Source organism: Pelophylax lessonae (genome assembly GCF_965119305.1).
Source record: "Pelophylax lessonae genome assembly, chromosome: 13".
NCBI classification, from domain to species: domain Eukaryota; kingdom Metazoa; phylum Chordata; class Amphibia; order Anura; family Ranidae; genus Pelophylax; species Pelophylax lessonae.
Window position 1 is genome coordinate 52,676,098 of NC_138780.1, and position 18,807 is coordinate 52,694,904.

The window sequence follows — 18,807 nt, forward strand, 5'->3', positions numbered from 1 at the left end:
GTGGGTGTCTGGCTGGCACCCTCCTGTGGCTGCTGGCTGGCTGGCACCCTGCTGTGGTTGCTGGCTTGGTGTCACCCTGTTGTGGGTGGCTGGCTTGGTGTCACCCTGTTGTGGGTGGCTGGCTTGGTGTCACCCTGTTGTAGGTGGCTGGCTTGGTGTCACCCTGTTGTGGGAGGCTGGCTTGCTGGCACCCTGTTGTGGGTGGCTGGCTTGATGGAACCCTCTTGTGGGGTGGGTGTCTGGCTTGGTGTTGCCCTGTTGTGGGTGGCTGGCTTGGTGTCACCCTGTTGTGGGTGGCTGGCTTGCTGGAACTTTTTTGTTGGGTGGGTGTCTAGCTGCTGGTACCCTGTTGTGGGGTGGATGGCTGGCTGGCACCCTGCTGTGGCTGCTGGCTGGCACCCTATTGTGGGGTGGTTGGGTGGCTGGCTGCTGGCACCCTGTTGTGGGTCGGTGGCTGGCGGCTGGCACCCTGCTATGGCTGGGGCTGTGGACCAGCACATGGAAGCATATGCTAGGCTATTGTCATCTGATGGTGGATGCCCCTGTCCATACTGTCTAAATCCGTAGAAGAACAGCGGAGAGCTGCCCCTGAATATCCATAATAGTTTATGTTTGATATCTTTGGCTTTTTTTTTACCTAGATCTGGTAAGCAGTATATACTACTAGTGGAGGTCAACACACATATTGGTGGATACTGTTCCTTCATATTCTTCATTCACGGTTCTTGGGAACCTTTTGGATTATTCAGAGGCTCAATATCTTTATGATTCATTGGACACATTTATTTGATTCAGATATTATGGACACTTTATCTATCTGATATATATTTTGGCACTTGTGTTTATGTTCATATTTGAGTGATATAAGTGAGTCACTTTTTTCTTCACAGCGCAGCTTGTTTTATTTTATTTATTTTGGATGCTGTCACACTTGAAGCTGCCTCTTGTATCACACTTTGCGCGGTTACATTTATATATTCTTGATTCCAAATGAGTACGTAATTCCTTACAATATCTCGTTCATGGGAAAGGTTTCGGCCCAGAGGATCGATCTTCAGTCCCAGCTCGCGATCTTCATGCTGACCAACTTAAGAGGAAGTTCCATCTTCATTATCCAAGTAAGCCTGGGGGTACAGGAGCAACCCCTAGAGCAAAGGGGGGGGGGGTACTGTCAGTACTAGAATCCGTTTAAGACCCAGCAAACCTCACCTGACACAGCCTTTGCCTGGGAATCAACAGTGATTGGCCAGCTCACTTTTAAATCACCTGTATCAGCATACCACCAGTGCTCGTGATAGCATTGTTACTTTGTGTGCTCCTGCTTGACCCAGCTAATATCTGCTCTGTATTTATCGTGTATGACCTGGCTAGGTTTGACCTTGCTTTTCTCGCTTCTGATTCTGTACCATTTGGATTCTGATCTACTTGTGTATGACCCAGCTTGTCTAGACTATGCTTGCCTGATTCTACTATAGTGCCAGACTCACCATTATTACTTGGCCGCCCTGAACCTCCTGCTACATCTGCAGCAGTGGACCACAAGTTCCAGTCATCCTCCTGCTACATCTGCAGCGGTGAACTACAAGTTCCACCTGACCTGCTCTGCTCAGACCTGCTCATGGTATGTGCTCTGTTTATTGAACTCTTTGTATATGAACACATCTGAACTGTTTCCTGCTATCTGATCCTAGCCTGACAAACATACTCTGATAGCTAAGATGGAGTCTGAGCTCCCAGGGTGCACCGGTTTCTTTTTCCTAGACTAAAGAATGATGGAAAATTCTATTAAAGCTGAACAGTTTATAGTTGCTGCAAAACAATACATTTATTCTGGGCTCCATCTAGTGGCCAAATGTAATATTGCAGGCCGAACAACCTAATGAATACCCTGCTGGAGGCAGAACGGTTATTACTATTGATACTATTTTCATCAGCACATTCTTGGATATGATCCCTTATTACTCCTTCCAATAGATTACATACTACTGATGTTAGAATGACTGGTCTGTATTTGCCAGGTATATATCTGAGCCCCTTTTTGGATATTGGTACCATGCTTCCTTTTGCCAATCAGCTGGTACTACTCCATTATTTACATTCCTTTTGTAATTTGAGAGTACTGGGCATTTTTTGCAGCTCATCTAGGCGATTCGAGATATAGGTTTCCGGGTGTGTCAGGTAGAAAAAAAGTTGATAGCATATGACTTTATAGTGGTTTTTGGAATTTTGTATGCCCTCAATGTTAGGGTTTGCTCTGATATGGTGAAGGAGTGCTGGCTAATGTTAAAACAAAAATATAAAGAGATAAGGGGCAACCCTGTCACATCCCATTTGGAAGAGGGAAGTTGGAAGATAAAGCTTAATTTACTTGAACAACCTCAGACAGGTGATAGTAGTTAACATCAAGCCAATTTCTCATATTTTTTCCAAGGCCAAACATACTTAAGGGTAGACTGGAGGAATTCCTAATTTAGGAATATGGCACAAGCAAAGAGGGTATGTTTCTAAAGTATGCAAGATTATTGAGGTTTAGCCCCCAGCAGGTGTTAGCCCTGGATTCCCTGCTGGGAATTTATTGCACTTGGCCACCAAGAACAAAGGAGGGAAAATGGGACAGTAAAGGATTTGTTAGAATTTTTAAAAAAGTGGCGGAGCCTGGTGCAGAGGGAGATGGCGGCTTAGACTCACAGCTCCTGCAATAAAGGGGAAACAACGGCCTGACCCGATGTTCCAGGCATTCCTTTCAGCCCGACACCGCTGCGTTTCAGCAGCTCCCATTACAGGGACCATGACTAGGAAGAGGAAAGAAGACAGCCCCAGAAGCTGACCGATTTCTTTACACAGCGGCAGCCTGAGGACACACAAGATGGCGCCACAGCATCGTCCAGGCCTGCAGCCCACTCCTTTAATATGATCTCTCGTCAGAGGTCACCTGACAATAACAGGGGATTCACACAAGACACAAGTCCCTGCCCCTCCACTCCTCTCTCTGGCAGCCCTGAAAAAGCCAGGATTAAGCTGGATGATCACAGCAGGGGACAAGAGGTGAGATTCTGGGCAGGACACAAGAGAGCTTCCAGATTCAATAGAGGTATTCCCCACTAACAACCAACCTGTGCTTGATACTGTAATGAAGGATATGCTGATGTCACTGAGAAGCTCCTTACAGGCAGATATGATGGCATGCATGCACAGATTTATCACTGAGGTAGAATCCAGAGTAGAGCATAAAGAATCCAAAATGGGGGAATTTGCCACCACCATAAATGATCTAGTGCAGGGATCCTCAAACTACGGCCCTCCAGCTGTTGCGGAACTAAAAATCCCATGAGGCATTGTAAAACTCTGACATTCACAGCCATGACTAGGCATGATGGGAATTGTAGTTTCTGAACAACTGTAGGGCCATAGTTTACAGACCCCTGATCTAGTGGATGCCTCAGCTGACAAAGATGATGAGATAGAATGGGTCAAAATGAAACTAGCTGACATACAGGACAGATCGAAAAAGAACAACTTGAAAATTAGAGGCATTTCTGAATCTGTCCAGCAAGCAGACTTAAAATCTTTTGCTGTGAACATGTTCAGGACTATCCTTCCTGACCTCTCTGATATTGACGTCACAATTGATAGAATCCATCGTCTTCCTAAACCGGAACATATTCCCTCTCAAGTCCCTAGGGATGTCATATTGCAACTTCACTTTTATCATGTGAAGGAAAAGCTTATGATGGCCATGCGCAAAAGAGAACATATTCCTCAGCAATATTCCACACTCCAATTATATGAAGATTTATCCAAATTCACACTGCAGAAAAGGAGAAACCTCAATACCATCACAAAAGCCCCTTGGATTCACAATCTCGCCTATAGATGGGGATACCCCTCAAAGATTACTGTTACAAAGGATGGAGCATCTTTTGTCATCGAATCCTTGGATAGGGGAATCGCCCTACTCAGATCCTGGCAGATACTAGTGGACTCTCCTAACTCTGCAAACACAGCCCCTAACACTAAAAGGGTTGAACCAGAATAACAGGTGGTTACTGCAAAAAAACTCTAAAAAACGCTATTGAAACACTATTCTACCATTGTAGAAAAACAACTGGATCCCCTAGAAAGCGGAGAATACTTTCAGGCATAAGTTACCCCCCGAACAGCCTGAGCGGTGATGAGCTGCACCCGGGTTTACTGATCTATTCATGTTCCTATTTTTTCTTCCGTCCTACAGTAGTTACTGTCATCGGCCTACAAGTTAAAAATACCTGTTTTTTTGTTTTTGTGTTCTTTATGTATTTTTGCTCTTGTTTTCCAATGCAGCCATCCATTTTGATAATCCCCCTTTATCCTGAGCTAGTGCTACAGCCTCTGGATCATCTGGCAACCATGGAATGGGTAACACGCACTATGTCCACAAGAGGGAGTCTCTTCACAATCGTGAGTAACTATATCTACAACCACTTTTCTAACATACCTCATTTGACAAGATGGGAGTGTCCTTTTTGATAATTAATAATTAACACCAAGGGCCTGAATCATCCAGTATAGAGGAAATCCATGTGGCAGGAGGCGTTGCAGAATAAATGCGACATTCTGTGTGCACAAGAAACCCACTTCAGCAACCTAGCTCCTCCAAAGTGTACACATAAAAAATTCCCCCGTCATCTTCACTGCAAATGCGGACACAACGCGGGGGGTATTAACAGCAATCAAGGACACTGTCTCCTTCACCCTAAATGAGGAAATCTGTGATTCAGAAGGCAGATACTTGATCCTGATATGTGATATCAATTCTGTAAAGGTAAATGCTTATGCTCCCAATAAACACTGTGACAGTGTTCACCGTCACTGGAATTTAAGGACAGATGGGTGATGGTTTGGATTGCTTCATATTTGTCAGCAAGGTCTCCATAAAGAAATATTGAGATTTGTTCCCATTTGCCATGGGGTCTCTGACCAGGAAGTACAACTCCTAATATGGTCATTCCAGGAAGTTCAATGAGGAGACTGACTGTCTAACAATTTTGCTTTTGTCTGAGGTGTCTTTCCATTCACCTATTGCCGGGTGTGCTAATGAACTCACCTGTTGTCTGCTAAGGGATGTATTGACACTCAGAGTAATGTGTATTGGGGGCTCGTTATGGAACCATTGTTCTGTGTCTGGCTATTGTGTACATTGATTGTCCCCTGGGGGCTTCTGTCTCATTACACATAACAGTCCTTCTACTCAAGCTATCTGACCAATCCCTGCTGACTCATTTTCAAGCCCTCATTTGCATGGCTAAGGAGGACCTGAAGGAGAACAGCATGTACTGTGCAATTGACCAATGGGAAAGTGGTTGTTGGGGGCAGGATGTTCCAAATTCTGTATAAAAGTGTGCTGTGTATTTCTAATAAATGGTCTTCCTGTTTGAACTTACATACAGCCTGCTTGGTGTTTGTTCTAATGGATTCCAAACTGCACATAGCTGTAGTTCGGATTCCGGAGCCTTGGTTGACCGAACCATCAGACGTTGCGATCTGCAAGCTGACTCACTAGAAACAAAGGAGTGTCGGGAGAGTGGAAGCGAGCGAGCAAGGGTCTCGTCACAAACACCAACTTCACTACTTCTATGGTCTAACCCGCAAGATCCATAAACATCAGTTAAGCTCTTTAATACTATGTGGGGGTTTCAACTTAACATCTGATCCAGCTATGGATTCCACCTACACCTCCATGCGTAAATCTTCGTCATTCCAGCACTCCATTCACCAACAAGATCTGTATGACGCATGGAGGTGCTACCATGCAAGTGAGAGGGACTTTACGTTTTTCTCACCTCTGCACAGATCATACTCACGTATTGACCTTTTCCTGGTGGACAAACGGCTCTTATCCAGGATTAGCTCTAATACCATGAATAACATCACATGGTCTGACCATGCATCGGTTCGGATGTCCATTGAGGACCCCTCCATGCTCCAATCTAGACCCATTTTGAGGGTCAACCCTAGGCTTCTTCAACAACCTGATATCAAAACAGAATTGGAAAAGCTACTACTGAACTTCTATCTAGACAATGAAAATTCAGTCATGGACCCATTTGTACTCTGGAAGGCTCATAAGGCATATATAAGGGGAATGTTTATTAATCTTGGGGCAAGGGTGAAGAGGCAGCAACAAATCTTAAAACTTGTAACACATATGGGAAGAACCCCTGCGCTTAACTATTATTGGGCACCAACAATGGGTGTGCTGCTGGTCATCACAATGTGAAAAACGATAAATAAATATTAAACCCTTCAGGGCAACACCCAAACCCACAATAGTGTCAAAATAAATAAATAAATATAGTGCAAATTCCCAGTTACCGCAAACTAGGGACAATAATAAAGACACCCTAATAATAAATCAAAATACCTAAAGGGACAAAAGGTGCATCAAAGTGCATGTAAACAAATATATAAATAAATATGAAAAAAAGTTGCTATAAAAATTAAACCTATAGTGCAAAACATTGATAAATATATAGGACAAGCACGTAGCCAGTGAAAACCTTAAACCTTATTAAAATATTTTGAAAAGGAAAGTTATTTGAGATGGAAATAAAGTTGCTTGAATTCATTTATTGTAAACAGGAAGTGACACCGGAAACAAATATACCACGATGATCATTTATATGACTCAAATGAAGGAATCTTCCTTTTGCCATTGCACTATATGAATTAATTGATTATTATAATATCTTTAAACATCATATTGCATTTAGATCAACCCCCGGAAAAAGTGACATTAAGTTAACGATGCCGTATTGCGGGATAAACACTGGATATGAGGTGTACTCCCAGCATAGTATAAATTCATGTCCGCGTACAGGAAATTATGTCTTTGATAACACCCAAGTGGGAGGGTGAAACGCATCACTTCCGGTTCACTTCCTGGTTTGCCGTGGGATGCATGCGGTAGCGGCGTTCCCGGAATCAACTACAGTCTGTTCTCTGCTTTTAACTTACATTGTTTGTGAGTATCATTTTTTGTCCTATAATATTAAATATTTTAAAACGGGCTTCACTATTTCTGGCATTATTTCATTGGAGCCATCAAGGGCCACCATAAGGATATTCTCATAGCCCCTTTTTTATCAAGGAGAAGATCTGGTTCATCAATTATCTACTCATACACAGGCTTTCTTGACCCTTGTTAGGGTCCATTCGTTCTGGTGAGTAGGGTTCCTGGAGGGGTTCAAGTCACCTGGCACAAAGAGCACGAATGATTACTTCTTTTCAGCACTTATATTTTGCACTGGAGCACTTTATTGCACTTTATTGATTTACTTACCAATCAACACTGTAGTGCACAATGATTTATTGATGGACTTTTTTTTACAATTTATTGGACACTATTTTTTAATATATTTTGGAGACCATATATGCACTTTATTTATGATATATTCCACATGCTTTGATGTATTATATGTTTGGTTAATCATGTTTTTATGCAAGCGCTGTGTTAGTTTGGTTTGGTTAGAGGAAAACTGCACTACTGGCTATATTGCCTGACCTCTCATACAGAGCTGACTATTGCAATACACTGCTTTCTATATAGTGATGTTTGATTTTTGTGATACACAAGATGCAATGACTGGTACATAATCAGTCTAAATATTGAAAAGGTCTTGAACATGTGGTATCCCCCATACCCAGGAAGAGAAGCTGAATGTGTTTTGGGGTATCAATCTGAGTTAGTCCATATGCTGTGTGTTAAAAATATCTCATTAATTGACAACTTTGTGTTAAACAAAATACTTTTTCATTTTCTTTCCACATTTTCCAAAAACTTGTGGCGTAAAAAAAAAAAAATAGATTCTAAAAGACTCCCTATGCCTTTTAAAAATACAGTGGGGCATTTACTTTCCAGAATGTAGTCATTTTGTGGGTGTTTCCACTGTTTCAGCACTCCATGGCCTCCAAAATGTGATAGGTAGTCAAGTCAGGATATTAGATGCATAGTTTGTGCCCCTAGAAAGCCTGGAGGTGGTCTTTGGGTTTTGGGCTTTTCTATATGGGTAGGCTGTGAAAAACTCTCACACATGTGGTATCCACATACTCAGGAGGAGTAGTAGAATGTGTTTTGTGTTGTAATTTTATGTCTAATGTTATTCTGTGTGTTAGAAATCGCTTATTAACCACTTTACCACCGGAGGATTTTGCTGTCTTCCGTCCAGGCCACTTTTTGTGATTCGGCGCTGTGCAACTTTAACTGACAATTGCGCGGTCGTGCGATGCCGTACCCAAACGAAATTTACGTCATTTTTTTCCCACAAACAGAGATTTCTTTTGGTGATATTTGATCACCTGTGCGATTTTTACTTTTTGCGCTATAAACAAAAAAAGAGCGTTTATTTTGAAAAAATAACATATTTTTCACATTTTTTTATATGAAATTCCCCCCCAAAAAAATGTAAAAATCAAATTTTTTTAAAATTTTTGGCCAATTTGTTTTCTGCTACCTATGTTTAGTAAAAAAAATCGCAATAAGCGTATTTTGATTGGTTTGCGCAAAAGTTATTGCGTTTACTAACTAAGGGAAAGATTTCTGTCATTTTTGGTGGTTTTTTTTTAACGCGTAATGGCGGTGATCTGCGATTTTTTTTGCGGGACTGCGACATTGCGGCGGACAGATCGGACCCTTGACTGACATTTTTGACACTTTTGGGGGTACCAGTGACATTTCTACAGTAATCAGTGCCAAATATATGCACTGTTACTGTAAAAATGACACTGGCAGGGAAGGGGTTAATTTTATTGGAGAGGGAGGGGTTAATGTATGCCTGGTGCTTACTGACGTGTGGGGGGGGAGGTGACTGTGTGACAGAAGGACAGATCGGATGTCCAGCTATGCTGAACACTCCGATCTGTCAGTCCCTGACACTATGGAGATCTCCAGACTCGATCCCCGACGATGGGGGCAGAGCAGCGGCAATCGCCGCTGCTCCTCCCCTGGCCCGACTCCCGCTGTGAATGAACACAGCGGGAGCGAGCCTCCGGCGGCGCGCGAGCGCCGCCCACAAGGGGCGGAGTCCAGCGACGTAGGTCTACGCCGCTGGACGGGATCGCGGCACTTTGCCGCAGTAGCCTCCATGTGAGCGGAGGCAAAGTGGTTAATTGACAACTGTGTAAAAAATTACATTTTTATTTTCTTTCTACATTTTACAAAAACTTGCGGCAAAATTTTTTTTTCCAAAGACCCATTATGCCTCTTAGAAAATACATTGGGGTTTTTGATTTTCAAAATGTGGTAATTTTCTGAGTGTTTCACTGTCTTAGTGCTCCATGGCCTCAAAAAATGTAATAGGTAGTCAGGAAATTAGATGCATAATTTATTCCCCCTAGAAAAACCAAAGATGCTCCTTGGATTTTGGGCCCCTTTATGCATCTAGGCTGAAATAACATTAGGATTAATCAATTTTTAAATATATATTGGTTGTAGAATCTATAACTTTCACACAGACTAAATAAAATATACTGATTTGGGTTTTTTAATCTAAGAAATTTAGCAGAATACATTTTGACCTAAGTTTACGAAGAAAGATTTGTTTCTTGCAAAGTTTTATGACATGTGTGGTGACTAAATATGACCAAAAGCTCTATATGTTTCAAAAACTATATAACATTTATTTAGGTACAATGTTGCATGACTGATTATTTCTACTCAAAATGTGACAATGTTGAAAACTGAAAAATGGCCTGGGCAGGAAGGGGGTTTAACATGCTGGGTAATTTCTTTGCCGGTGGTTAAAGTTAATGAGCGAAAGGCCAGAACCTCTGTCAGATTACTCTTTCTGTTTGTTTTTTTTCACCGATATTATGCTTGTTTTAGGCAGTTTCTGCAGCATAGGAAGTGATGGGAAATCTAGCTATCAATGACCTCTATAGCTGGAAGAAGTACACAGATGTTAAGTCAGTGCATGTGTACTACTGTCTGTTCAGCAGAAGCTGGTCTAACGATCGGCTTTTGATGAACGGTCATGCTGGAAAAAAGCTGCAGTGCTGATCTGTGTATTTTGACAGGGGGAGGAGTCCCCCTGTCAAAATACAATAGAATAACGGAAGAGATCCCTGCATCAAAATCGCTTGTGTTGATGCAGGGATCTGTGAGTTTCTTTCATTCAAGCAGTGAAACAAGCTCACAGTATATACCTTGCAAAAAAAAAAAAGAAATTGGGCTGTACATTACATCTTCTAGGTGGGACACAAATGAGGAACAAAGCACAGTGGTTATGACCCACCCTCACTCTATCCAAGAACAAAAAAAAAAATGCTTTTAGTCCTACTTTAAAGTCCAGAATAATATCCATCAACCAAAATGCAACCATGTCCATAAGTGCTTAGGTAAGTCTTATATATCAGTTCTTTAAGCCTTATCCTGATACTGCTAATGGCTCAAAAATATTTATAGTGATTTCAGACACTCTTAACCTATTTCTAATCAGACTGGTGACTGAAGTGTGTATGATATACTCTGGACCGATAGAAGTGAAAATTGGTTCGGACAGATCAGAAAAATATTTTGACAATGGTTCTATGTCAGAATATGCCCACATTCCATATATCATACCCAAAGTCATCAATGTCGGAGCAGGGGACTTTAAAATCAGGGGAAATATATAATGGCACTGTAAACCAAACAAAATCCTATAAAATATATAAAGTTTATTATACAAAACTGAAAAATACACATGAATACACATTGTCATATAAGTGACTGGACAAGATCCTCCACTGCCCAAGGCAAAGATGCCAAAGTGTGCCTCCTCCTGGCTCTCTCCTCCTCTCCTTGCTTCTTCCAGCGCTGGGCTGACAGAAGTAGTGATGCCACTGTGAGCCTTATAGTGGAAGGAACTTGCGGTGCCCCCATCCCTACAATATATTCTGCGCCCAGGGCAGCCGTCCCTTCTGCCCAGCCCTTGTCCTGGCCCTGGCTGCATCTATTCCATTTTCAGACACTATAAGGTTAATCCGGTGTGCAGTGAACAATATTGAACAATAATGCACAATGGACAATATTGGAGTAAACAAGATTGCTGCATGTGCATACTGGACCAGGTGTCTGTGGACATCTGTACTATGCTGCCAACAGAGATACATTTTTCTTCATGTAAAGATTAGGGGGAAAGGATGGCCGTCTGTGAAAAGTGATGGTGATTGATTGCCTGTCTCATTGTGGCAATTAGGACCATAAACTGTCAGAAGGGGGCTGTTTCCACCAGCTGGTATGGGAACATTTGTAGAACCAGCAGGTTTGCTATGCTGGCATTGAGATGCTTGGCATGATTTTGCAACATTTTTTTCTGGGAGAGATGAGGAAAGGAAACCTAATGAGTACACCTTGTCTTGGATAGGTGTTGTTCCCACAAAGCTGTGTTACTGACTATCCTTGTGCAAGTTGGTCTTGGACTTTTTACAATGCATGTGCTTCTGGCAAAGGCTGCATATCACAATGCTAATGTTGGCAGTTGATACAGGAAAAAAGGCTCACATTGCAGAGGATGCAGGACAAGACTGGGGGTAACAATGGCCTTTGCCTTTGGGTCAGAAGGATTTGGATGGCTACTGCCTGCTGTTTTAAGAAGCCTATGCCCCTTACCAAACCTTTGTCTTACTGCTCCATCCCTGAGATTTCCAGCTCTCTTCTCTGTGGCACGCACATGCAGTCTGCCACACCATACTCCATTACCTCCATTACCTGCTCTTTAATTCATCCCAAAGGTGTTCAGTTGAGGCCAGGACTCTGTGCAGGTCAGTCAAGTTCCTCCACACCAAACTCACTCATCCATGCCTTTATGGACCTTGCTTTGTGCACTGGTCCAAATAATTTGGTGGAGGGGGATTATGGTGTGGGGCAGATTTTCAGGGGTTGGGCTTGGCCCCTTATTTCCAGTGAAGGGAACTCTTAAGGCATCAGTATACCAAGACATTTTGGATAATTTCATGCTCTCAACTTTGTGGGAACAGTTTAGTGTTGGCCCTTCCTGTTGCAATATGACTGCGCCGTGCACCAGTGGACAAAGCAAGGTTCATAAAGACATGGATGAGTGAGTTTTGGGTGGAGGAAATTGACTGGCCTGCACAGAGTCATGACCTCAACCCCATAGAATTTGGGATGAATTAGAGTGCCGACTGCAAGCCAGGCCTTCTCTGCAACATCAGTGCCTAACCTCACAAATACGCTTCTGGAAAAATGGTCAAACATTCCCATAGACAGTGCAACAAAATCGGGTATACTGGCGCTCCCAGACACAATGACAGAAGGACAGAATGGATGCTGCTCAGGATCTTGAAGCATTAAAACACATTTATTAAAATGGGTTAAAAAAATTCTCCTCGACAGACAAATGCCGGCAGTGTGCCCATGGTGCAACAGTCAAATGGTACAGCAGTCAAATAATACCTCAGATCGAGGAGGACCCAGGAGCGGGAGGACAATGACTATCCAACTGTAGAGCCTGGATGGTATCTGCACTTGGGAGCCATCGTTATTAGCTCTGCCAGCAGACAGTTCACTTGCCGGTGCGCTGCCCCTGGACCAGTCTAGCAGTCGCTGACTTACATCCGCAAGGCAGTGTCCAGTGTGCACGTCCCTGACAGGCGCCCGGTGACGTCATCACCCGGCACCACTGCAGCCGTGTCCGAGCAGTAGCGGCTGCCTCCGCCTCGATTGTGCACCATCCGGAACTGGTGTGGTCTGCGGGGGTTGAGGGTTTCACTCCCCCCCCTCCAACATCTTGGTCCTCACTCGGTCTGGAGGTACATTATCAGTAAGGCTCCTCTGGGTGATCGAGGCGGCCATCCCGCTCCCAAGCGCCGATACCATCCAGGCTCTACAGTTGGATAGTCATTGTCCTCCCGCTCCTGGGTCCTCCTCGATCTGAGGTATTATTTGACTGCTATATTATTTGACTGCTGTACCATTTGACTGTTGCACCATGGGCACACTGCCGGCATATGTCTGTCGAGGAGAACTTTTTTAACCCATTTTAATAAATGTGTTTTAATGCTTCAAGATCCTGAGCAGCATCCATTCTGTCCTTCTGTCATTGTGTCTGGGAGCGCCAGTATACCCGATTTTGTTGCACTTTTGTTGCTCATCTTTTTCTCAGTCAGGATATGGGTTTGGGTAGGCTGCAGCCCGGACATGGACTTTTAACTGATGGTGGATCTCTCTGGGCTTTGTCCGTCCTTACCGTCCCATCCCTGAATTCTGGTCACCGGCACCACAGCACCAGGATTTTTGTACATATTTATCATTCCCATAGACACACTCTTAAACCTTGAGATCAGCCTTCCTAGCTGTTAAAGCTGCAAAGGGTGGGCCAACTCAATATTAAACCCTGCAGACTAAGACTGGGATGCCATTAAAGTTCATGTTTGTGTTAAGGCAGGCCCCCCACTACTTTTGGCAATATAGTGTATATTAAGTATACTGTACAGTGGGGGAAATTAATTATTTGATCCCCTGAGATTTTGTAAGTTTCCCCACTTACAAAGAAATGAAGGGTCTATAATTGTTATCATAGGTAGGTATTTTAAATGATAGAGGATCTTCTCTAAATCTTAAGGTTTCTTAGCTGTCTCTTGGCAACCCGAAGTTTCAGCTTCCTCCATTATTTTTCTAATTTAAGGATTAAGGTCTGAAGACTGGCTAGGTGTCCGGAACCATTAATCAGACTAAAACAGAAAACGCAGAAAAAATTACACCTTTAATGTAATAGTAAAAAATAGTACAGATCAGGAACATAGTCAAAATATAAGTTTGGTTAAAAAAGCCAAAATGGGAAATCAGGCAAGTCAGTTATCAGGGAGCCAGAAATCAGTGCAGTCGGAAGCAGAAGGTCAGGGTCCGGAACCAGAAGGGATGTCAGCTGGGCAAAGTCTTTAACAGGAACACAGCAGAGAAACTCAGGATATCTTGACAAGGTGAAGGCAGGAAAGGAATGAACAAGGCAGCTTAAATAGACAGAAGGGGCTGGCTGTAGGCAGGACACAGCAGATAATGATAACCAGGTGAGCCACTGAGGAAACAATCAGTGCTGACAATTATCTGACAGCTGAGCAGCCTGAGGACAGAGAAGAGAGCTGCTGTGAAGCCAGCCCTGACACTAGGCTATTCCATAACCTTAATATGCTTCTTCTTGAGCCACTCCTTTGTTGTCTTGGCAGTATGTTTTGGGTTATTGTCATTCTGGAAGACCCATCCATGACCCACCTTCAAGTGTTCTGGCTTAGGGAAGAAGGTTCTCATTTAAAATTTTACAATACATGGCCCCGTCCATTGGCCCCTCAATCAGGCAAAGTCCGCCTGTACCTTTAGCAGAGAAAGAGCCCAAAGCATAATGTTTCCACCTTCGTACTTGGCTATAGGTATGTTTTTTTAGGGTCATAGTCAGCTTTTTTCTTCCTCCAAACACGGTGAGTCGAGGTAATGCCAAAGAGCTCAATTTTGGTCTCATCTGACCACAGCACTTTCTCCCAATCATTCTCTGAATCATTTAGATGTTCATTGGCATGACTGTACATGCGCCTTCTTGGGGAGGGGGACTCGCCATGTTTGAAGTAAGTAAAATGCTGACTTTGACCCTAAGAACACCATCCCTACAGTCAAGCATGGAGGTGGAAACATTATGCTTTTGGGCTGTTTTTCTGCTAAAGATAAAGACCGACTTTGCCGCATTGAAGAGCCAATGAATGGGGTCATGCATTGTAAAGTCTTGGATGACAACCTTCATCCCTCAGCCAGAACACTGAAGATGGTCATGGATGGGTCTTTCAGCATGACAATGACCCAAAACATACCTCCAAGACAACAAAGGAATGGCTCAATAAGAAGCACATTAAGTACATGGAGTGGCCTAGCCAGTCTCCAGACCTTAATACTATAGGAAATTAAAAGGAGGGAGCTGAAACTTCAAGTGATAGCCAAGAAACCTTAAGGATTAAGAGAAGATCTATAAAAAAAGAGTGGGCCAAAATCTCTCCTGAGATGTGTGCAAACCTGGTCACTAATATAAAATGGGTAAAAATGTGCTGATCAAAGATGGGGATTGCTGCACTTATAATTCCTGAAAAGTGGAATAATGAAGGGTGAAAGAATAAAAATTAAGTGCGCTATCCTATACCTGCATAGAATCATAAAAAATCAATGAGTGTGTAAGTGAAAACAATGGCCCAATGATATTGTGAGTTTAAAATCAACATACAATATTACCAGGTGCACAAAGCAATAGTTCTGTGAAATGGAAAAGTGAAAAATAATAATTCAGATCTAATGTGATATAATTCCTGTAAAACTAATAAAATTATGAGTCCATGAGAATTTTCCTAAAAATAATCATTCTAGATAAGTCCCATGTAAATTCCTAATATTAGGCGTAAGTGACTAACAGGTGAATTATCCAATGCTGTGAATAAATGTGAGGTAATAGCCGCTTACCAGCAGACTGCAGGTAAGCAGCTTATATCACCCGACTTCTCAGTCAATGGAGTGCAATCCCCCTCTGTTGGTATTCTCAAGCCAGCATCCTCTTTGTAGAGACAGCTGACAAGAACATAAGCTGACTGACTCCTCTGGATGTAGTCTTGATCTTCCTTCACTCCCTGCTACAGCTGGGGTCATCAGCACATCAGCTGACCGGCTCGATAGGCAGACAGCATACAGGGAAGGAAAAAGACTCGCAGTGCATTACCGTTTTAAAAAGGATTTATTGGAAATAAAAATGCCCTTACATCAGATGAGAGAATACAGGCGTAGTAAAGTGGATTGTTGAGCTTGCACGGCCGCCTGCAGTGCGGACCGTGTGAAAGTGACAGGCGCTGGCTACTCCTACTGACGCGTTTCTCCCTCGGGCAGGCGTCAACTGGGAATGGAATGTAGTGCGTCACTTTTCACTCTTTATATGCTATGAGAGAAGAGTTTCCGGCTGGGATACAAGGGACCCCCTGGGCGCAGAAGAGCATTACTTCCGCATTTGTATAATTACAATCCGTATTCAAAACACAGCACAATGTAACTAATGATTGACTTCTGGGACCTGACAGTGGATACTTTTGTATCATTTGAGAAGTAAAAGATTTTGCCACAGCGGGACTTCAAAATAGTGATTGTTACGGAATGAATGTAGATAAGTAACGGACAGTGAATCAATAAAAGATTAATTAATAAAAATGTATTAACCACTTAACGACCGGCCAACGACTATATACGCCGGCAGTTTAAACCTAAATACCAGTGTTATGGCAGCAGATAGCTGCCATAACACTGGTATTTTTTTAAACTGCGGGCGGTCGGCTTTCCGAGATGAGTGGTCCAAGCGGTGGATTCGCCGCAGGATCACCCTTCCGGGGCGGCGAAAGAGGTGCCCCCCCTCCCGCCACGTCCCGGTACTTTTCCCCCGCTTACCGGACCCGCCGGCAGCGGGGAAAACGATCCGGTCCTGGATCCTCACAGACAGGATGTCGAGTGAGGGCAAGCTTGCCCTCGCTTGACTCTATGGTCTTGGAGGACTGGAGCGACGGCAAATGTCGTTGCCTAGCAACCGGTTTAAAGGCCCCATTTTTTTTTTTCATTTTATTATTTTTTTTTTCATCTTTAATGTAATTGTGAGATCTGAGGACTTTTTGACCCCCAGATCTCACAAAAAAGAGGTCCTGTCGTGCCTATTTCTATTACAAGGAATGTTTACATTCCTTGTAATAGAAATAAAAATTATCACATTTTTTTTTAAAAAAAAATGGTGTAAAAATGAAAAATAATAAATAAAATAAATAGTAAAAAAAAAAAAAAAAATGTAAGCGCCCTGTCCCTGTTAGCTCACGCGCAGAAGCGAACGCATACAGAAACCCCGCCCACATATGTACACGGTGTTCAAACCACACATGTGAGGTATCACCGCGATCGTTAGAGCGAGAGAAATAATTTGAGCCCTAGACCCCCTCTGTAACTCTAAGATGGTAACCTGTGGAAATTTTTAAAATTTCGCCTATGGGATTTTTAAGTACCAAAGTTTGTCGCCATTCCGTGCGCAATTTTGAAGCATGACATGTTGGGTATCTATTTACTCGGCGTAACATTATCTTTCACATTATGGAAAAAAATTGGGCTAACTTTACTAGATTCTTATTTTTTTATTAAAAAGTGAATTTTTTCCCAAAAAATTGCGTTTGGAAGACCGCTGCGCAAATACGGTGTGATAAAAAATATTGCAATAATCTCCATTTTATTCTCTAGGGTCTCTGAAAAAAATATATAATGTTTGGGGGTTTTAAGTAGTTTTCTAGCAAAATAAAATGATTTTAACTTGTAAACACCGAGTGTGAAAAATAGGCCTGGGGCTTAAGTGGTTAAAAAATGAATATTATTTAATTTGAGTCTACAAAATATATAAATAAAAATTTGGATATAAATAGAAGTATATATAAAATTGTGTAATTGGGACACTCTGACACACCTGCAAAGCAAAAAGAACTCGCCAATACATATAACGTTACACAAATCTATGTAAAATAAAATTATGTGAAACTCATAAAAATAGTTATTTTAGTATGACATGGTTTTAAATTATATGTTTTTACAAAAAATAACCTTTATTATTTTATTATAAGAGATCTCATTATAAAATTGTAAAATTACATAAAAAATAACTTAAGAAATAAATGATCCATATGAAATATGGGCTAATGTGAAAGTTAATACGTCATTTTGTCATATATAATTTTGACTGACTATTTTTAAAAAAAGGAATAATCCATCAGAATCCATGGTCACTAACTACAAGAAACATCTTACCTCTGTACTTGCCAACAAAGGTTTCTCCACCAAGTACTAAGTCATGTTTTTCTTGGGGATCAAAAACTTATTATACTCACTGAACAGCAACTCAATTTATATTTTCTTGATATATTTATTTTTTTCCGGATTTTTGGTTGATATTCTGTATCTATCATTTAAATAAACCTATGATAAAAACAATAGAGCCTCTTTTTTCTTATGTAAGTGGGCAAACTTACAAAATCTGCAGGGGATGAAATAATTATTTTCCCCACTGTATATATGCAGTATATAATATAAGTTTTATAAATAAATATATACTGTGTATATATATATATATATATATATATATATATATACACACAGACAGTGGATATAGAAAAGAATCACCCCCTTTAAAATAATCGCATTTTGTTGCTTTGCAGCCTGAAATGAACACCCACAGACAAAGTCTGTCTGTCAAAAAAGTCTGGGCTCTGCATTAACTATGCAAGGACATTCACCTTTTTCCACTTCAACTACTGTGTGGTCATTTGACTTTTGGTCATTGTCATGTTGAAAGGTAAACCTTCGTGTTGACAACTTTCTGGCAGAAGGCAGCAGATTTTTCTCAAGAATTTCATGGTATTTTACCCCCATCCATTTTTCTTCTATCATGACAAGTGCTCCAGTCCCTGCTGCAGAGAAACACCTCCATAACAGGATATTACCACCTCCATGCTTCACTGTAGGAATGGTGTTATTTGGATGGTAAGCTGTATTGGATTTCCGCCAGACATATCATTTGGTGTTGAGGCCAAAAAATGAAATTGTAATCTCATCTGACCACCTTAAACGCATCTTGAAGATTCTGAAGCCACATGGAAAAAGGTGTTATGGTCAGATGAGACTTAAATTCCGTTATTTGGCCTCAACACCAAACCATATGTCTGGCGGAAATCCAAAAGAGCTCACCATCTAAATAACACCATTCCTACAGTAAAGCATGGAGGTGGCAATATCCT